The sequence below is a fragment of the Lathamus discolor genome, chromosome W, assembly GCF_037157495.1.
Source record: "Lathamus discolor isolate bLatDis1 chromosome W, bLatDis1.hap1, whole genome shotgun sequence".
NCBI lineage: Eukaryota > Metazoa > Chordata > Aves > Psittaciformes > Psittacidae > Lathamus > Lathamus discolor.
In genome coordinates, this window is record NC_088908.1 from 37,943,636 (window position 1) to 37,966,197 (window position 22,562).

Here is a 22,562-nt window from a genome sequence, read left to right on the forward strand (position 1 = left end):
CTCCAGTCTTTATTGAAATGTTTTTTCTCATAGCATCAGGCTAAGCAGAGCAGTGTATCCATTCTCAGAAGGGTTTGTGGGGCTGCTCTGCAAGGAGTTGGCAATCATATCTTCCTGCCAACCTCATGCGCTTTCGGGTGTGATGGTTGTTGTCCTGGAAGATGCACTAGGACTGAGCTGTGACCCTCCAGAGCTAAAAGAATTAATGGTGGCGGCACCTTAAAACCCACTTATACCCTGTCACTGGGAATTGGGCCTAGCTTGGAAAGGACAGGAGTGGGGAGGGTTGAAAGATGATGAACAGGAGATGGTGTGCTCTATGTCAGCATCAGAGAGATGGCTTGTCAGCATGAACCTGCCATCTGCGAACATAAGTGATAGGATAAATATAAGAAATATAGGTGTGATCAGCATAGAAACAGGTATATAACACCAGAGACAGCTGCTGTGATAAATGGCTTTGGGGATGGGCTTTTTTTCCCATTGCTCCTCTTATCTGATGCAACACTTGCATCCAGCTCAGAGCAGTATCACATGCTCCTTGAAACTTATTTTTCTGTCTCCTTTCTAGCAGATGTAGGCTAAGATGGGAAGGGTTTATGTATCAATCTCAGGCTCTGTAGCATCATTCACCATTCTTACTGCTTTCTCTGGATGAAATGTATGACACTCAGCAAGATCATCTGGGCCTCCAAACGTAAATGCTTTTAACAGAACAGTACCAGTCAAGAGATAACTTGACAGACACTTAGGTTTGGGGCAGCTCAGAAAAACTTGTACCTACCTAGACAGGACAAGAGTACAGTAAATGTGATTATTAGCAGCAAGCTTTACCCTTGAGCATCTATGACTTGGGAAGCCCAGCCAGACTGAAGGCTTTTTGACAAGACTGTTAGAATCTAGGGGTAGATGGAAAATGCATTCAAGCTTTTTCAAAATGCAACAGAAATGTTGAAATCTGACTGAAGGAGATTATTCTTTCTGCTGATGCCTAAGACTCCTTTCTATTGTTTAAAAAGGTGCCAAAGTCTGTTTTTTTCTGACTCTATAGTAGGTATTATAAATAACTGGTCTTATAAAAAAATGGCAAAATTAAGAGTTAATAAATAGAGTAACTATTTTGACTGTTTTCCTGGTCCATTACTTGATCATTGGAAGGGGTTCAGGTTAGCAGAGTAACTATCTGATGAAACAAAAGTCAGTAATGTCCTTCTCAACCTCCTACACATTGACCAGCAGCTGTTTGTGCTGTGATAACTGAAGAATTACTGTTTGCCATTTTTTCATAGCATGGACCATTTTTATTCTGGTAGTGAAGAGAAAAACATGGACATATGTGGAGGATTGGCTTGTTGAAAAAGGTCAAAAGGTCACGCTCCCATCAACGAGCTGAAACAAGACATCTGTGTAGAACATGGTGCAAACCTCTCACACCAGATAATGAGGAAATGAAGGACACCGGCAAACAGCAACATACTATGACCAATCACAGCCAAGGACACTAAGTGATAAGTGCATGAGAAGGAGGATGGTGGGGGGGTGCACGGTGTAGCTGCAAAAATGTAGAAGCTACAAACCAATGATCTTGTAACATGTAAAAGCTGTAAGCCAATGAGCTCTCTGTAACCAAACTATAAACATGCAAGCAAGGTATATAAGTATCGATCTGCTTAGCAATAAACGAGACTTGTTGGTCATCATCTGATGAGCTCGTCTCCCGGCGATTCCCACAAATGGTGACCCCGACGTGATCCCTCGAACACCACGGTGGGACGACGTAAGTTCTGCTCGGGTCCTGATCGCAGCCACAGGACGGTCAAAGCGCCAAGATCTCAGGATTTTAAGCGCCGGACCCTGGGTGACCGTATAGACGAGCCCGGCCGATACGCGCCGCCGAAACCTGAAGGGGCTGCAACAAGCGCGCTAAGGTATGGAAAGGCAAGCGGCGTATGATTTATTTACTGCCTTCTTACAAAAGTGGCAGGTTAAAGGGATCGACCTGCAGAAAGAGCTGCAGGGACTGTTAGCTTATGGACAGTCTAAGGGATGTTTTGTTAACCCTCACACTGTCCATAAATTAGCAGAAAGGCGAAAATTTGGAGATAAGATTTGGCAAGCTATATATAATACCCTGTTAAAACAAAAGGCTGGGAAGACAGCAGGGATTGGGAAAGCTCCGAAGAACGCAGCCACAGAAGGCAGTGACACTGTGAAACATTTGTTGGTCATTTGGAGAACTATTTTAGAGATGTTAAAGTCAAAGTTAGGTAAATTATGGCGGGTGGTACATAATGAACTTTTACAATATCAGGCAGAAAAGAAAGCTGCCGAGCAGGCACTCACGGCTCAGGCAAAAAACGGGAGTTATGAAATTGACTGGCCTTCCTCCATTCCAATGCCATCTGCTTTTTCACAAGTAATGTTGCCATCTCCACAAAATGCAGATGACACCGGAGCAAGCCCCTCAGTTTCGGAACCAACAGCTCCCCCCACCACTACGACTCTAAAACCAGAAAAGCCCTCTGTTAACCCTCTTTCAAGCAATGAGCCTATCCCTGGGGCAGAAAGTGACCTAGTGGAGGCCATAGCTAAAGAAAGAAGGGAGGCTTGGGCAGCGGTGGCTAAGGACAGCCTTGAAAAGGGGGACGATGAGGTGGCGACCTCGTTGGCATGCCTGGTGACTTTTCAGCAACACCAGGGTGGTTTGATGGCAACTGTTACCCCTTTAGATTGGAAACTGTTATCGCAACTACGAGCGACGGCCAGTCAATTTGGAGTCACCAGTGAGCCGGTAAAGCAGATGTTAGATTATATCTGGACTGCTCATATCTTGCTACCATCCGATTGCAAGAGTATTGCTAAGCTTATATTCTCACAACATCAGCAGTTGCTTTTTAACACTCATTGGCAAAATCTGGCTCATGGATTCGTAGCTATACAAAGACAACCTGGGGATCCCCTTTACGGGGTAACCCTGGATGAGTTAATGGGTACAGGACCGTTTTTTAGAACCGAGGCACAAGCTTTATTAGGACCTGATAAGTGTAGAGCAGCTATGAATTTGGTACGGCAAGCTATTAACCAAGTTAAGGACCCAGGAGGTGTGCCTTCATATATGGCTATCAAGCAAGGACGAGACTAATCATTTGGGTCCTTTATAGACAGAGCTGCTGCAGCTATTGAAAAAGCAGGCGTCCCAGACTACATGAAGGGAGCCTTGTTAAAACAATGTGCTTTACAAAATTGCAACCCCATTACCCGAAATATTATTCTTACTTTGGGAGCTAATTGGACTATAGAGGAAGCATTAGAAAGAATGGCCTCACAACCAACAGGACCACAAGCTATGGTAGTAGATGCCATAAAACAGCTAGCTGAGGGAATTCAGGAACAAGCTAAGGCTTCACAGACTCAGGTGTTAGCCGCTCTTGCACCCCTTCAAGCGTCGGCCGCACTTGGGCAGCGCAACCGTGGCCCTCTACGCTGTTATCGATGTGGAGGAATGGGACATCTCCGCCGAGAATGCACTGTCTCAGGAGTGTGGTGTCAGAAATGCCGAAACAACTCACATAACACCTCTATGTGTCGGCGAGGTTCGGGAAACTGCAACAGGAGCGCGTACACCAACGGCCGCATGCAGAAACAAATTGCCGCTGTAGCTCAGATGATTCCACCCCCTTGCAACCCGCAACCAGCGGAAGCCTCGGCTTGGACCTGGCAACCTCTGTAGAAATAACACTTGTAACTTCACAACCTCAAAAGATCCCTACAGAAATTAAGGAAGACAGAGATGAAAACACTCTTTTGACCTAGACCCTATTGACCCCAAGAAAGAGCCTGTGCGTGCTCATCAGGCTGCTGTTGCTGCTCCTGAAGTTCTGACGCCTGTTAATTCTGATGCTGACCTGGATGATCCTTTTGACATGGAGCCAGAAAAGAAGCCTAATTTATATCCCCCAGATCCTCATGATAAATGGACAGCTGTAAAGGGAGAAGCGAGATGGGTGTGGGATGCAGATGTATTGTGTGCTTTCCCTGTGATGTATGTGCTGGATCAAGACCTGCGGTGGAAAGGTCTCTCGTATGCCCTTATCAGGGGTATCGAGAGGACTGTGGTAGACTGTGACAGACTGTGGACTTGGGGTCCCATATACAACTCATTTGATACAGTCTGTCTGTGATACTCATGTACTAGAAGTTAGCAAATGTCTATGATTCTATTGATGTTTGGAAACCTTTATAGATATTGCTGGCCACTTCTTCTGACATAGACTGGCCACCTGTGTCAGAATGAGTGTGCATTTTGATCAGTATAAAAGCCCAAACCTCATGCGATGTGAGGGAGGCAGATCCTCTGCGGGGACGCTCGCTAGGGCTGAGCCTGCCACCTCACACTGCGATGATGCTTTTTGGAGCTGGTTTCCTGATAGTCTTCACAGAGTCCTTATGCCACGTTTTGTACATGGGACTGTGTAGTGTGAGTAATGATTGTCTGGATTTTGTGTTTCAAATATTGTAGTTGTGTGAAATGTGCTTGTGGGATCCCATATGCATACGTCTGTGTGTGTGTGTGTGTGATGAGAGCAGATGGTGTTCTATGTATTTTCTTTGTTATCGTGTTCATGTAAAAGTTTTTAACAGGTAGTGGTTTAACATTTCAGGCAAGAAAGGGTTAATGCAAAAGTGTGGTTGCTGACAGGTATTTATGGCTGCTGCTGAAGCAGGCAGGCAGCTGTAGCTGCTGCTGAGCAGGCTGCTGTTTGTAGCCGTGCAAAGCAGGACGAACAACTTTTGAAAAAAAAAAAAAAAAAAAAAGGGGGTGGGGAGAGAAGAAAGGAAGGTAAAGTTGCAGAGCACAGGTAGACAAATGCAAATCCAGGTGATAGACTGGAAATCTATTCAGAGAGAGGCTCTGTCAAACAATGATTTTGATTGTTGCAGGAAAAGATTCTCGCCTTTCCTGTTAAGTACCAGATTAACGCTCAAGGTCAGGCAGTAAATGCTGAAATGTCTCCCTTAAATTGAAATTGCTATCTCAGTTAAGGCAAACTGTTATTTCTACAGGCATTCAGTTTGAACCCACTAGGCAGATGTTGTCATATATTTGGGGAACAGATTTGTTGTTATATTAAAAGTATTGTGAAATTGATCCTCACCCCTTCGCAGTTGCTGTTATGGAACATGTATTGGCAGAAAACCTGTCAAGAGGCAGTTGCAGTTCAGCGAGGCCAGGGAGATCCCCTGATTGGGGTGCAATTACAACACCTGATGGGAACTGGACAGTTCTCCACTAAGGAGGCTCAAGTCCAGCTAGGTCCAGAATTGTTAAAAGAATCTATGAAACTAGCCTTGCTACTGGGGAGATCATCATCTGCCTTGAAAGGACTATTCATTATTCCAGGTGTCATCGATGCTGATTACATGGGTGAAATTACGTTAAATTATTTATGCATCTTTGGTGATGAACAAACTCCAGCGGTTATTAAGCACTTTGTACAAACAGAAGATAAAGCCTTCTTTTAAGGCGTACTATCGAGATCCTAATACAGATTTGTGGCAGGGACCGGCAGAAGTAATATATCTGGGCTGTGGTTACGCCTGTGTTTGTGCTCCTGCAGGACCCTTGTGGGTACCATCCAAGTGACTAAGACCGGCTGTTGCAGAAGCTCCAGTGATGGCGTCTCCGACCTAGTGTATGGACCCTGACTCGCAGGCCCAGGAGGAGCGTTGCTTGCGCCGAGCGCTACAGCCACTAATAGAAGAACTTAACTCCTTAGTCAACACAGAGCTTTTGTTGAGCACGGTCGCCCTCCTAGATCCGGTCCATGGCCACAGGCATATAGTGGTACAACTGAGATTGGTGATACAACAAGTGCTTCGATAACTCTGTAGTTTTGTCATCAGTGTGAGCCTACAGTAGAATTGTATTGTGGTTGTCAGTCTATAAGGCATCTTCGCCAGAGTTAGCTGAAACAAAGACCTTTTGTATAGTCTGTCAAATTATCTTTTATGTAACCTGCTTACAGCGCTTCAGAAATATTTAGCTGATTTTAGAAGTTTCACTTCATAGAGCTGCTTATACGTTTGCTTTACAAGCTGCTTCGCTGTTATAGGTCTCATAATTATAGGGGGTTTGTTACTTTGTTATGCTTTGCAATGTTGTTCTGCTTGTTTACAACGACTCCTGACTCAGTCCTTATCCCTTTATAAAGAAAAAGGGGGAATTGTGGAGGATTGGCTTGTTGAAAAAGGTCAAAAGGTCACGCTCCCATCAACGAGCTGAAACAAGACATCTGTGTAGAACATGGTGCAAACCTCTCACACCAGATAATGAGGAAATGAAGGACACCGGCAAACAGCAACATACTATGACCAATCACAGCCAAGGACACTAAGTGATAAGTGCATGAGAAGGAGGATGGTGGGGGGGTGCACGGTGTAGCTGCAAAAATGTAGAAGCTACAAACCAATGATCTTGTAACATGTAAAAGCTGTAAGCCAATGAGCTCTCTGTAACCAAACTATAAACATGCAAGCAAGGTATATAAGTATCGATCTGCTTAGCAATAAACGAGACTTGTTGGTCATCATCTGATGAGCTCGTCTCCCGGCGATTCCCACAGACATACTGTAGTCAGTAAACTTTGTGGTACCATCTATCTGAACACAGAGCCCAGATGAGGAAAATGAACTAGAGGTTGGGAAATTCCCTCTTGAAAACTCAGCAATGATAAACAAGGCCAAAACGGTGTGTGATGTTCTCACAGAAAAAGGTTTCTAACAAACACACTAATTGTTTCATTGAAAACCACGTTTCATATTTTTATCTCTAGAAAAGTTCTGCTAAAATACAGATTTTTCTTGGTTTCCTCTAGAGGACAATGTCATAAATATTTTAACCAATTTTTGGGTTATGTCAACAGGTAATTTAGCCTACCTTATTTAAGAATTCATAAGACAGCAGCGAAAATGTTTCTTAGGATGTGCATATACATAATTACTCTGTTTCTTGGGCTTGTGTCTTAGGTTCAGCTGTAGCAGCCATTTTTCTCCTTAGTAGCTGGTGCAGTGCTGTGTTTTTTACTTTAGTCTGGGAACAGTGCTGATAACACACCGATGTTTTTAGTTTTTGCTAAGTAATATTTACTCCGATCAAGGACTTTTCAGTCTCATGCTCTGCCAGGGAAGAGGGAAAGCTGGGAGGAAGCAGAGACAGGACACCTGACCCAAATTACCCAAAGGGGTATTCCATACCACAGCACGTCATGCCCAGTAAATAAACTGGAGGGAGTTACCCAGAAGGCCCAGATTGCTGCTTGGGTCGGGCTGGGTATCAGGCAGTGGGTGGTGAGCAATTGTACTCTCTCCCTTTGTTATTTCCCTTATCATTATTATTACTGGAGGTAGTAGTAGTACTTTTGTATTATACCCTAGTTACTGGACTGTTTTTAACTCAACCTGTGGGAGTTACATTCTTTCAAGTCTCCTCCCCATCCCTCTGGGAGCAGGGAGAGGAAGAAGCGGAGGAGTGAGAGAGCGGCTGCATTGTTCTGAATTACCAGCTGGGCTTAAACCATGACAGGTTGTTCAGTACAGTAGCTAACCCCTTTAAGGAGCACAGAAATGTTTTGCATTTTGGGCAGATTTGCCTATGTTGGAATGCAGAGAGGAAACTGCTCATGAAGACCTGACTCATACCTGTGCAGCTTCAATGACTTTCAGCAAATCCACATTATTTAAACTATTGTAAAAGATACTATCATCCAGTTCTTTGTGTCTCCCTGTTGCTACACAAGACGTCCTTATATAGTCCCAATCCCAAGGGACCAATCAGCTAGTGTTGCTCCTGGATGCTGAAGAAGGAACCAATCAGCTGTCTTTGCATTATGTGTAGAAACCAATCATTGTAAATCTTAAGTGCGTGACCAAGCTTGGAAGCTATAAAAGGCAGTGCTCTGAAGTGAATAAAGGTCAGTTTCCGATTACATTAATCAGCGTGCTGTCCGTAGATCTGCCTCAAGAGACCACCACCACAGTTCTGTACTCATGCGGGGAACTTTCTGGAAAACGATGTAATGTATGTATGCCCAGACACTACATAAGGATGGCTTATGTAGCAATAGGGAGACACACGTTAGGAGGAGCTATCCCCTGTGCCTCCCAGCGCCGCAATAAAGAATACCTGCTTGTCAGCTTGAAAACTTTGATGGCAAATTTGTTCCTGGAGTTTTCTCTGAATCAATTTGGTGACCTAGACTGCACCCTCTCTGCTCGGCTGCAGGACCCACTGAGGACAAGTATCGTTAGGGCCCTCAGGAATTTTTCCCGGAGGGACCCCTCGACTCATTCAGATGGCTGTGGGAGCAGACAAGGACCATCTTCATAAAAGGTATTCTTTTCATTGGTATAGTCTGTAAGGTGCAGGGGGCATCTTGCATAAAGACTAAATTGGTAATTGGGTTGGTTTGGTAAGTGTCCTGGGTTCAGCAGTAGCAGTCAGTTTTCTCCTTCTTGGTAGCTAGTGCAGTGATGTTTTTTAATTTTTTGGCCTGGGAACAGTGCTAATAATGACAATGCTTTTAGTTGCTGCTCACATGTTTGGTCTACCTAAGGACTTTGTGAGCCTCATGCTCTGCCAGGAAGGAGGGGAGGCCAGGAGGAAGCAGAGACAGGACACCTGACCCAAACTAGCCAAAGAGGTATTCCATACCACAGCACGTCATGCCGAGGATGTAAGGGAGAGGTACCCAGAAGGGCTAGGGACTGGGGGTTGGAGAAGGTATCAGTTGGTGCTCGGCTGGGGGGAGTAGGTCAAGTTACCAGTCAGCTGGTGTTGAGGTGTTGTATTCTTTCCTATTGTTATTTCCTTTATCATTATTAGCAGTAGTGACTTGTGTTATACCTTAGTTACTTAACTGTTCTTATCTCAACCCGTGGGAGTTGCATTCTTTTTGATTCTCCTCTCCGTCCCTCCGGGAGCAGGGGGAGGGCAAGGGGGGGGGGGTGAACAAGCTTTGTGGTTGGGTTTAAACCACGACAGGTTTTTTTGGCACCCAACGTGGCGTGCGAAGGGTTGAGATAATGACAGAGATGATTGGATTAATAGTCGTCACAATGCTGATTTATTGGCTCTCAAAGTTGTTCCTCTTGCTCTCACAATTTCAGAATGCTGTACATTACTTAGAGCCGGTATTTGCTGTGTTACTGTTTATCAAGTATCTAGGTCAGTGGGCCCCTCCAGTACTTCGGAATTTCACCACCGAACAATCATGGCAACAAGCTGGGGCTTGGCCAATGCTTACAGGGCCTTGTTCAACACTATCCAGCACCTACAAAAAGAAAAAAATGCCCCTGCACCTGACGGCAAAGCAACAGTCAGCGAAGCTACTCCAGCTCCAAGCACAGCAGCTACACCACCCCCAGCGACAAGTACAGTCGCTACCCAAACTTTGGCTGCAACAGACAGCACAGCTACCCCAGCTCCAAGCAAAGCAGCTACACCACCCCCAGCAACAAGTACAATTGCTACTCAAACCACAGTGATAATCACTGCAGCTAAACCAGAGGACCAATTCGTACCAGTATCGGTTACCCCTGTAAGCAAGAGAAAAAGCAAATAAGAGGCAAGAAGGGACAATGGGGCCGATGGTCAAGAACCAGAAGGTAGCGAAGCCAAGCAGCTGGGATCACTTGCTAGAGAAGGGGGAATTGACAAAGCAATTGCAAGAGAGAAAAAGTCCCTCAAGTCTTTGGAGGCGGTTCCTGGCAGCTGTGAAAGAAAGGTTTCCATACAAGGACAATGTTATGAGTCGTTCGGCCAAGTGGACTAGTTTACACAAAGGCATCCAGTCTCTGAGGGAATCGGCAATCGTAGAGATGATCTATCACATCAAGCCAAATAATGGGGATATACCCACAGACCCAGATGAAGTTAGAATCATAGAATCATAGAATAGTTAGGGTTGGTCACACTCCTTTTGATGCAGCCCAGGATACGGTTGGCTTTCTGGGCTGTGAGCGCACACTGCCAGCTCATGTTCATTTTCGCATCGACCAGCACCCCCAAATCCTTCTCCGCAGGGCCGCTCTGAATCTCTTCTTTGCCCAGTCTGTAGCTGTGCCTGGAATTGCTCCGACCCAGGTGTAGGACCTTGCACTTGGCATGGTTGAACTTCATAAGGTTGGCATCAGCCCACCTCACAAGCGTGTCAAGGTCCCTCTGGATGGCATCCCTTCCCTCCAGCATATCAACCGGACCACACAGCTTGGTGTCATCGGCAAACTTGCTGAGGGCGCACTCAATCCCACTGTCCATGTCAGCGATGAAGGTGTTAAACAAGACCGGCCCCAACACCGATCCCTGAGGGACACCACTCGTTACCGGTCTCCAGCCAGACATCGAGCCATTGACCACAACTCTTTGTGTGCAGCCAGCCAGCCAGTTCTTTATCCACCGAGTGGTCCATCCATCAAATTGATATCTCTCCAATTTAGAGAGAAGGATGTCTTGTGGGACAGTGTCAAATGCTTTGCACAAGTCCGGGTAGGTGACATCAACTGCTTTACCCTTATCCATCAATTCTGTAGCCCCATCATAGAAGGCCACCAAACTGGTCAGGCAGGATTTCCCCTTAATGAAGCCATGCTGGCTGTCATCAAGCACCTTGTTGTTTTTCATGTGCCTTAGCATGCCATCCAGGAGAATGCGCTCCAAGATTTTACCAGGCACAGAGGTGAGACTGACTGGTCTGTAACTCCCCGGGTCTTCCATTTTCCCCTTCTTGAAAATGGGGGTTATATTTCTCTTTTTCCAGTCGTCGGGAACTTCACCTGACTGCCATGATTTTTCAAATATGATGGCCAGTGGCTTAGCAACTTCATTCGCCAGCTCCTTCAGGACCCGCGGATGGATTCCATCAGGTCCCACGGACTTGTGCGCATTCAGATTTTTAAGATGGTCTCGAACCAGATCCTCTCCTACAGTGGGCCCAAGGTCTTCATTCTTACAGTCCCTGCATCTACCTTGTAAGACCTGGGTGGTGCAGTCAGAGCCTTTGCCAGTGAAGACCGCAGTGAAGAAGTCATTCAGAACCTCAGCCTTCTCCAAATCCTGTGCAGACAGTTCTCCCGAAAGCTTCCTCAGGGGGCCTATGTTGTCCCTAGTCTGTTTTTTTGTTTGCTACGTACCTGTAGAATCCCTTCCTGTTATCCTTAACATCCCAGGCTAGGTTTAATTCTAACTGGGCCTTAGCCTTCCCAACCTGGTCCCTAGCTTCCCGGACAACATCCCTGTACTCTACCCGGACCGCCTGTCCTTGCTTCCATTTTTTATAAGCCTCTTTTTTCCTTTGAATTTTCCTCAGCAGCTCCTTATCCATCCAAGGAGGTCTCCTGGCCCTCCTGCTGCACTTCCTTCTAGTTGGGACACAGCACTCCTGAGCTTGTAGCAGGTGATCCTTGAATTTAGAAGATCAGTGTAAATAAAAAAAAAAATCATTGATAAATTTTAAAATATAGATTATTAATTGAATGTGAATTGGAATATAATACTCCTATCTGGACAGTAAAGAAATATGATGGGAAAAGTTGCAGATTGGTTCAAGATGTCAGGGAAATCAACAAAATTGCAGAGGATATTCGTACAGTAGTAGCTAATTCATATGACTTACTGACTAAACTGAATAATAATCAGGAATGGTTTGCCCTCCTGGATTTAAAGGATGCTTTCTTTTGCTTAACATTGGCCAAAGAAAGACAAAGTTATTTGCTTTCGAATGGGAAAATCCTGACACAGGAAGGGAAACTCAATTAACATGGACAGTATTACCTAAACAGTTTTAAAACAGTCCAGCATTTTTTGGAAATCAGCTAGCATGAGAACTAGAATAATGGAAGCCACCTACTCAGACAGGGACTCTTACAATATGTGGATGACCTATTAATTGCTACTGCAACAAAGGAAGAATGTATCCAGTGGACGGTGGAATTATTAAGTTTTCTGGGACTGAATTGTTATTGGGTATCCAAATGAAAGGCCCAACTAATCCAAACCTGAGTTTCCTACCTAGGATACGAAATAACAGGAAGACAGACAGAACTTGGAGCTGCTAGAAAATAAGCCATTTGTCAGACTCCATGACCATCGACCACCAAGGAGCTCTGGACATTCCTGGGAATGACTGGATGGTGTAGACTTTGGATCCATCATTATGGTATTCTGGTAAGACCACTATGAACTCTTTAAAGGAAATCCTCCCTCTTTAGATTGGACTGATACAGCAGAGGGAGCTTTTAGAAATTTAAAACAGAGCTAATGAGAGCTGCAGGTCTGTGACTTCCGGATGTGACTAAATCCTTTTGGCTATATTCCTATGAAGAACAAGGAATAGCTTTGGGGGCCTTGCTCAAAAACTAGGACCCTATAAGAGGGCAGTGGCGTATTTTTCAAAACAGCTGGATGAAGCGAGCAAAGGATGGCCCAGATGCATAAGAGCTGTGGCAGCGATTGTCATGAATATTGAAGAGGCTCGCAAATTTACCTTGGGACAAAAATTACTTTACTAGTGTCCCATGTGGTATCAGCAGTCCTGGAACAGAAAGGAGCCCACTGGTTATTTCCTTCACATTTTTTAAATACCAGGCCACCCTTGTGGAACAAGATGATACAGAAATTGTGGTCAATAACATTGTGAATCCAGCATCCTTTTTGCAGGAATGATTGACAGAACCACTGACGCATAACTGCTTGGCCACTATAGAGACTGTATATTCGACCTGACCAGACTCTGGAACATACTGATTCTTGGTTTACTGATGGTAGTAGCTTCACGAAAAATGGTGAACGAAAGGCAGGATATGCCGTTACCACCACTTCACAGGTAACAGAAGCTAAACCTTTACCCACTAACACCTCTGCCCTGAAGGCAGAAATAATAGCATAAACAAGAGCCCTGGAACTGGCTAAAGACAAAAGGATAAATATTTAGACTGATTCTAAATACACATTTGGTGTGGTACATGCACATGGTGCTATCTGGAAAGAACAAGGACTTTTGAAAACACAAGCAAAACAGATAAAACATGCTACAGAATTTCTATGACTACTGGAAGCTGTTCAGCTACCTGAAGAAGTAGCTATTATGCACTGTAAAGGACATCAAGGTGACTCTGATCAGGAAATTGGAAATAATTTGGCCGATTTTGAAGCCAAATGAGCAGCTGAACAATCCAAAATTATGTCCTTAATGCCTGATGGCAAACTAACAATTGAGAAATCTAAACCTATGTATTCAAAAGAGGATAGAAAATTGATTCAAGATCTAAAAGGACAGGAAAATCAAGAGGGTGGGGTTCAGATACCTGATGGGAGAATTATAATCCCCTATAACCAACTCTGGAAGTTAGTTCAGGAGGAACATAATAAAACTCATTGGGGTAGTAACTCGTTGTATAAATACATAAACAAACAAATTGTAGGAAGAAATCCATATACTATAATTCAAGTAGTGACAAAACAATGTCAGTTATGTCTTAAGAATAACCCTAAAACTGAAAATAGAAATCAAATTGGGACAATTGTGAGAGGAAGTTATCCAGGACAGCAGTGGAAAGGAAGGTTATTGATATTTGTTGGTATTAACGGACACTTTTTCAGGCTGGCCAGAAGCATTCCCCTGTAGGACAAATAATGCAAGACAAGTAATTAAAATATTATTTAAGGAGATAATACCTCGTTTTGGAGTACCAGAGGCAATTTCTTCGGACCGACATTCACACTTTAATGCAAAATTGTTACGAGAAATTAGCAAAAAGTTAGAAATTGATTGGCAACTACATGTTCCATACAGGCCTCAGGTCAGTGGGCAAGTAGAAAAGATGAACTATCGGATTAAACAACAGATTAGTAAAATATGTCAGGAAACAAATTTATATTGGTACCAAGCATCACCCGTGGCTGTATTAAGAATTCAAACTAAACCTCGGTCGAAGGAAGAGGTTAGCCCATTTGAGATTGTGTGGCAGATCCTATCAGTCCCAGTTTAAAGGAGAAAGCCTTCCCCCACTTCCTGAAGACTATCTCCAACAGTTTCTGAGCAGTCTGGGAAAACAATTGGAGGAGATAAATAAGAGAATAGTAAGGACAAGAGCAAGAGGTCTGGATTATTCGATTCACCCTTTCAGATCTGGAAACTGGGTTTATGTTACGAATTATTCAGGAGATCCTCTACAGGAGAAGTGGAGCGGACCGTACCAGATATTACTGACCACCTTTACAGCAGTGAAGATAAAGGAACAACCTGCTTGAACACATTACTCAAGATTAATGAAAGCACCAGAGCCAGAGAAGACATGGCAGGTAGAACCTTCAGGACCCTTGCATATGAAATTGCGTCAGTCACAATTAGGACTCATATGATAACTGACGTACCAGCTTGGGACCAGAATTTATACCTGAAATTAGTGCAGAATGTCACTAAGGTTTTTAATCATAGTGACTGTTGGGTGTGTGCACAGTTGCCTAAATCAGGAGAAAGCCTGGATCTCCCATTAATTAGAGTTCAAATTCCTAACACTGTTGCATGGACAAATTTGTGGGTGAACACTAGCAATCCGTATTCGAAGGAAAGGTTAAAATTTGGAATAGTTAATCCTAATCCAGGTAATAAATATTACACCTGTGCACAAAGATGTATTACAACAGGAACCAGGGTAGGAGATCATGCTTGTTTAAATGCCACAGATGTAGGTCACCATTCAAATTGCAATCATACTATTAATATAGATGGTATCATATTTCAGTGGTGGCCTGTTCCTAAAGGGAAAGGATGGTATAGTTTATGTGGAGAAAATGCTTACAAGATTCTACCCCCCAACTGGAAGGGAACATGCACCTTAGGTGCTGTAATACCCAATTTTACTATTATCGACAGGTATCCTTCCGGGAACTAGATTAGAAGTTCTTCTGATCAGATTAAGCAAGGGTTTAACCCTATTATTGAATGGCATGCTGCATTTCATAGGTTTGTAAATGGGCTAATTCCATCTTTGGGAATAAGTGAATTAGAGAAGGCAATTGTAAATATCTCAGCAACCATAGAGGAAATGGAAAGTAGAAGCATTGATATAATCCAGGCAGAACAAGAGACGACCAGCCTATCTAAGGTGGTATTACAAAACCGAATGGCTCTAGACATGTTATTGACATCACAAGGAGGAGTTTGTTACATAATCAATGAAAGTTGTTGTTCCTATATAGACCAAAGTGGCAGAATTGAAACAGACCTGGAGGAAATTTGGAAACAAACTAAAATAATTCATGAAATGGCCATGGATGACACCTCCTGGGGTTTTGAAAAATTATGGAAAAAGTTAACTTCATGGATACCTAATCTCTCCTGTTTGAGGCAACAGGTTGCAGGAATATTGGTGTTAATTATTTTAATATTGATTACTTGTGGTATGACATTATATTCCCTCAAGTGTTGTAAATGATCTATGATAAATTATGAAGCTTGGAAGAGGAATGAAATTAAGTACCAAGTAGAAATGGGAAATGATTTCAAAAAGACCTTTGATGGTAATGGTAATATATAAAATGTTGCAAAAGAATTTGTAAAAGGACAGAAAAAGGGGGGATTTGAGACAAGGGAGCACAAAATTACAACATGGAATATATAACATTACTTAAAACTGATTCTAAAGGTTTAAGTTTGATGGCTTTGTAACAGTAGCAATAGAAAATTACAGAGGTGCATGATACATAGAAAAAAATAGAGTGCAGCTAGAAAACATACTGAGAATTCTTGTACAAAATAAATCATTATAGTTGACATAGTTTTAAGAAAAACAATCTAGAAGAACAGGACACAGGGATAAGGAGTATCAGGGAATGGCAGGTGCCCAGGATAGGCTACAGTTAAACTAACTGATAAGTAGGAGGATAGGAGGATTATTATGTCTCTGGTGCTAACGAGCCAATTAAACTGGTATGAGCATCTACTGCATGTGCTCCAAAGGCTAACAGAAGTGACGAACATCATTGGAAGAAATAAACAACCCTCAGAGACCACCACTACAGTTCTGTACACATGCAGGGAACTTTCTGGAAAGTGATGTAATGTATGTATACCCAGGGACTATATAAGGACAGCCTGTGTAGCAACAGGGAGACACACATTAGGAGGAGCTATCCCCCATGTCTCCCGGTGCCGCAATAAAGAATACCTGCTTGTCAGCTTGAAAACTTTGTTGGCAAGATTGTTCCTGGAGTTTTCTCCGAATCAGTACCAAAGAGGCTTTAACAGTTTGGCTTGTTTAACTGCAGCACGTTTCACACTCATGAATAAACCGGGCAATAATGTCCATTGTTAAGCCCACCCATCGGTCACGGGCCCATCTATAAGTTGCATCTCTGCCCTGATGGCCTGAGGTGTCATGGGCCCACCAGGCCAAAACTAATTCATCTTTATATTGCCAATCTAAGTCCATCTGAGCCACTTCAGTCTTAGCAGCTTCATCCAGTTAGTGGTTGTTCTGGTGTTCCTCAGTGGCCTGACTCTTTGGTACATGTGCATCTACATGGCATACCTTAGCCCCCAGGTTCTGCACCCAGGCAGCAATATCTTGCCACAGCGCAGCAGCCCAGATGGGTTTACCTCTGCATTGCCAGTTGCTCTGCTTCCATTGCAGCAACCACCCCCACAGGGCATTTTCCACCATCCATGAGTCAAAAGTCATGAGTCATGGAGATAAAGTACTGGCCACAATACTTCCCCACAATAGGGCAGGACCCATCAGTAAACAAGGCATACTGTTTTACACTTTCTGACAGTTTATTATATGGTGGGGCCTCTTCAGCACATATCACCTCCTCCTCTGGTGACATTCCAGAGTCTTTGCCCTCTGGCCAGTCCATGATGACTTCTAGAATGCCTGGGATTTCCTATTTGAGCTCGTTGTGTAATTAGTGCAGCCCATTTACTCCATGGAACATCAATTGCATGATGTGTAGAGGAGACTGCCATTGAAAAGTCAGCCCAGCACGGGCAACCGGGGTGCCAAGAGGAGCTGTGCTTCAGTGCCAGATAATTCCGAAGCAGCTCGGACCCCTTCATAGGCTGCCAGTAACTCTTTCTCAGTTGGGGTATAGCTGGCCTCAGATCCTTTGTACCCCCGGCTCCAAAAGCCAAGGGGTCAACCTTAAGTCTCCCCTGGAGCTTTCTGCCAGAGGCTCCAGGTAGGACCATTTTCCCCAGCTGCGGTGGACAGTACATTTTTTTACATCTGGCCCGGTCCGGACTGGTCCGAGGGCTACTGCATGAACTATCTCTCTTTTAATTTGCTCAAAGGCTTGTTGTTGCTCTGGGCCCCATTTAAAATCATTCTTCTTCCGGTTCAAATGGTAGAGAAGGCTTACAATCAAACTGTAATTTGGGATGTGCATTCTCCGGAACCCCACAGCACCCAAGAAAGCTTGTGTTTCTTTCTTATTAGTTGGTGGAGACATTGCTGTTATCTTGATCACATCTGTGGGGATCTATGTCCATCTTGCCATTTTATTCCCAAAAATTGAATCTCCTGTGCAGGTCCCTTGACCTTAATCCATTTTACGGCAAAACCGGCTTTCAGCAGGATTTGGATTATTTTCCTCCCTTTCTCAAAGACTTCTGCTGCTGTATCTCCCCAAACAATAATGTCATCAATGTATTGCAGGTGTTCTGGAACTTGCCCCTGTTCCAGTGCAGTCTGGATCAGTCCATGGCAAATGGTACTTTTGAGAGCTTTTTACCAAACAATGGACATGTGTGCGATCCAGGACTCTTGCCATTGGTTAGAGTTTGTAGTAAGGATTAACGACCTAGTTCACAGATGACTTCAGAGCTAAGTTGTGGCCATGTATGCGGAAGTTCTGCAGGAGGGAAAAAACTCCCAGATTCTGAAGAAGTAACCAATCAGCTGCCTTAGCATTATGTATAGAAACCAATCATTATAAAGCTTAAGCGTGGGACCAAGCTTGGAAGCTATAAAAGGCAGTGCTCTGAAGTGAATAAAGGTCAGTTTCTGATTATACTAATCAGCGTGCTGTCCATTGATCTTCTGCATGGTAGGGCTGCGTTTCCAGCCCTGGGGCAGTCAGTTCCAAGTGAACTGGACTCCCCTCCAAGTAAAAGCAAACTGTGGCCTGTACTCCGCTGCCAAAGGAATTGAGAAAAATGCATTGGCAATCTCAATTGTGGCATACCACCTGGCTGCCTTTGACTCTAATTCGTACTGAAGTTCTAGCATGTCCGGTATGGCAGCAGTCAATGGGGATGTAACTTCATTCAGGCCATGATAGTCTACTGTTAGTCTCCACTCTCCGTTAGATTTTGCACTGGCCATATGGGGCTATTAAAGGGGGAGCGAGTCCTGCTGACCACTCCCTGACTCTCCAGTCCACGAATCAGCTGATGGATAGGAATCAGGGAGTCTTGGTTGGTGCGATATTGCTGCAGGTGCACTGTTGTGGTCACGATTGGCACTTGTTGTTCTTTGACTTTCAGCAACCCCATTGCTCACCCGTTTCAGCTCACCCGTTCCTCCAAAGCTGAAGTAGGTTTTCCACCCCACTTCATCATGTCTTCTCCATGTTCCCACAGGTAAAACCATAGGGTGGCCCATGGTGTATACATCCTGTATCTTCTCTCTCGAAGAACAGGATGCCTTTTGTTAATAGCTGAGATGTGTGTTGGTACACATGAGGAGCTGGATAAATCAGATAGATCGTCCCTCAATTGTTTGAGATCCTGGGACAGTATTTCTACAGCTGAGATGATGGAAGGGGTGAGGTTGTCTTCAAACTCTCGGACTTTATGAATCATTTCATCCACTGTTAGTGGTACTATATCATTCCAGGTTACTGTTGCCAATGAATGGGCATATGATGACGGTGCATTCTATGTTAGTTTTTGCCACATGGGTTGTGTACATTCAACTTCATCTGGATCTGTGGGTATATCCCCATTATTTGGCTTGATGTGATAGATCATCTCTACGATGGCTGATTCCCTCAGAGACTGGATGCCTTTGTCTAAACTAGTCCACTTGGCCGAACGACTCATAACATCGTCCTTGTATGGAAATCTTTCTTTCACAGCTGCCAAGAGCCACCTCCAAATACTGAGGGACTTTTTCTCTCTTGCAGTTTGTCAAATCCCCCTTCTCTAGCAAATGACCCCAGCTGCTTGGCTTCACTACCTTCTAGTTCCTGACCATCGGCCCCATTGTCCCAGCATCAGAGCAACCAGATGATGATGTGTTCCCCTGGTTGACAGGTAAAATCTTTTCGCATATTCCGTAGCTCGGTTGAGGTCCGAGGTCGAGAAGTCACCTCTTCTTTGTCCTCTTTGACATGTGATGATGAGTACTGATCAGATGCTTGGCCGGGTGGTGAATACAGTGTTTCATCATCTTGATTTACCCTTCTTGCCTCTTTTTTGCTTTTTCTCTTGCTTACAGGGGCAACCAATATTGGTACGGATTGGTCCTGTGGTTTAGCTGCAGTGATTATCACTGTGGTTTGAGTAGCAACTGTACTTGTCACTGGGGGTGGTGTAGCTGCTGTGCTTGGAGCTGGGGTAGCCGCGCTGTCTGTTGCAATCCATGTTTGCGTAGCTGCTGTACTTGTCACTGGGGTAGCTGTGCTGTCCACTGAAGCCAAAGTTTGGGTAGCGACTTTGTCTCTGGGGGTGGTGTAGCTGCTGTGCTTGGAGCTGGAGTAGCTGCGCTGACTGTTGCTTTGCCCTCAGATGCAGGGGCATTTTTTTCCTTTTGAAGGTCCTGGATAGTGTTGAACAACACCCTGTAAGCATAGGCCAAGCCCCAGCACGTTGCCATGATTTGTCCATCTCTGGTATTTCCAGACTGACCACTCACCTCATTTAAGTGTTTTACTAATTCTTCTGGATTTTGCACTTGTTCGGTGGTGAAATTCCAAAGTACTGGAGGGGCCCACTGACCTAGATACTTGCCCATACTATCTCACACAGCTTGCCACTCATGGCTGTCCAGCCTCGGGGAAAATCTCTTGGTCCTCCTATATCGTCATTTAACCCCAGACAAGGCCCAAACCTGACTCTGCTTAACTCTTGAAATCAGACTAAATGGTCGGGGGCAAAACACACTCTGTATGTGTGCCAATGTGGTTATCCCCATCACAAGCAGCAAACAGTCCTCAACAGTATTAAAAGGCCATTCAAGAAATTCAAAACTCTCAAATGATGCTGTAAATGGTCTGAGAGGGGGCCTGGGAGGGTAAAACAATGTCTCCCTCACAGGTTGACCATCCGAGAAGGAGAAAAAGAGATGTGTAATTCCTAAGCACTTTTATTATATGCCTCCCAAAGCATAAATGTGGTGACCACACTGGGAACATAAGCCAGAACAGTTTCATGATCAATGATTCTATTGTATTAGAAGTCATTACCATAAAGTACAATGAGACAAGAACCTTAGCCCAAGCCCCACACTTGAAAAACACCAACACAGCAAATACCGGCTCTAAGTAAGGTACGATATACTGAGACTGTGAGATCAAGAGGAGCAACTTTGAGAGCCAATAAATCGGCATTGTGACGAGTGACTATAAATCTAAAACAACGAATGCATATCACAAATACGATTAGACACACTCTAGTCAGATCTGTAGTTATCTCAACCCCTTGTGCCCCACATTGGACGCCAAAAAGAACTGTTGTGGTTCAAAGCGAGACACACAGCTTGTCCACTCACTCCCCCCCTTTTCTTTCTCCCTCTTTCTTTCCTTCCACCCCCCCTCCCCACTCCCGGAGGGACAGGGAAGAGAATCGAGAGAATGTAACTCACATGGGTTGAGATAACAACAGCCCAGTAACTAAGGTATAACACAAATCACTACTGCTACCACCAATGATAATAATGATAAGAGAAAATAACAAGAGAAGAGAATACAATACCACTGCCGAACAAGATCGACCCCCACCAAAGAGAGCCCATGACCTTCCAGTTATCTCCCAGTTACCTCCCTGGGCATTACATGCTGTGGTATGGAATACCTCTTCAGCTAGTTTGGGTCAGGTGTCCTGTCTCTGCTTCCTCCCAGCCTCCCCTCATCCCTGGCAGAGCATGAGGCTCACAAAGTCCTTAGTCAGGGTAAACATTTGAATCCAACTCACTGTGTGCTTAAAAAGCACAGCACCAGCTTTCCCTCCTGGCTCTTGGTTTGTGGGAGCAGAGTCAAAACTTTTGTGCTCTACTTACTCTGATGCTGGACAGGCGACAGAGGGTACTGGAGAAATTGGATTCAAATGAACTTTCAGGAGATAAAGCGAAGAGACAGCAATGTGTTTGTCACAGTTACAAAGCTCACTGTGTGCTGAAGATGTCCCTCACCACCTTACCCTCTTGACTCTTCGGCCGTGGGAGCAGAGTCCAAACATTCGTTCTCTACTCACTCTAATGCTGGACAGGCGACGCGGGCACCAGAAAGGCTGGAATAAAATAGACTTTTAGGAGATAAAGCGAGGAGACACAGCAGTTTTTTGCTGTAACATCTGCAAAGACCACTGTGTGCTGAAGAAGCCCAGCAGAAACTTTCTCTCCTGGCTCTTTGGCTATGAGAGTAAAGTCCAAACGTTCATGCTCTACTCACTCTGCTGCTGCTCGGCAGAGAGCTGACACCGGAAATCTTGGATACAAAGGGACTTTGAGGGGAGAAAGCAAGGAGCATCAGCAGTGTGTGTCACTGTTACAAAGCTCACTGTGTGCTGAAGATGCCCATCACCACCTTACCCTACTGCACCTTGAAGCATTGCTTCTTAAAACTAAAAAGACCTTTACATCCCCACAAAAGCAGTGAATAAACACTCCAAACCACAGCAGTTTAAGCCCTTCTCACCTCATTTGCTTTGACTAAATTTTCTATGTATAGCAGGCAAATACTGGTTTCATTGTTTCAGAAAATAAATACTCCTGGGCTAAATTTGACATGAATATACACAGAACTGACTATAGAGTATCTAGGTGCCTGTTTCAGTTTTTATCCATATAGCTTAGCAGCTTGTCCACTTCGTTAAAACACAAACAACTGCATTTTACAATGAGTTAATGCAAATTAACTTTCAATCACAGAATCACAGAATCCCAAGGGTTGGAAGGGACCTCAAAAGATCATCTAGTCCAACCCCCCCGCAAGAGCAGGGTAACCTACAGTACATCACACAGGAACTTGTCCAGGCGGGCCTTGAATATCTCCAGTGTAGGAGACTCCACAACCCCCCTGGGCAACCTGTTCCAGTGCTCTGTCACTCTTACAGTAAAGAAGTTCTTCCTGATGTTAACGTGGAACTTCCTGTGCTCCAGTTTACACCCATTGCCCCTTGTCCTATCACTGGATATCACTGAAAAAAGCCTAGCTGCATCATCCTGACACCTACCCTTTACATATTTGTAAACATTGATGAGGTCACCCCTCAGTCTCCTCTTCTCCAAGCTGAAGAGACCCAGCTCCCTCAGCCTCTCCTCATAAGGGAGATGTTCCACTCCCT

General features: G+C 44.4%; 1 long non-coding RNA gene across 1 annotated transcript in view; it reads right to left on the reverse strand.

The window, feature by feature from the left end:
- Positions 1–22,562, reverse strand: part of LOC136004241 (uncharacterized) — a 52,813-nt gene that overhangs the window by 8,041 nt on the left and 22,210 nt on the right. The window contains exon 2 of the long non-coding RNA XR_010608310.1: positions 21,417–21,506. This is a non-coding gene — a long non-coding RNA (uncharacterized LOC136004241). The remainder of the gene's footprint in view (positions 1–21,416; positions 21,507–22,562) is intronic.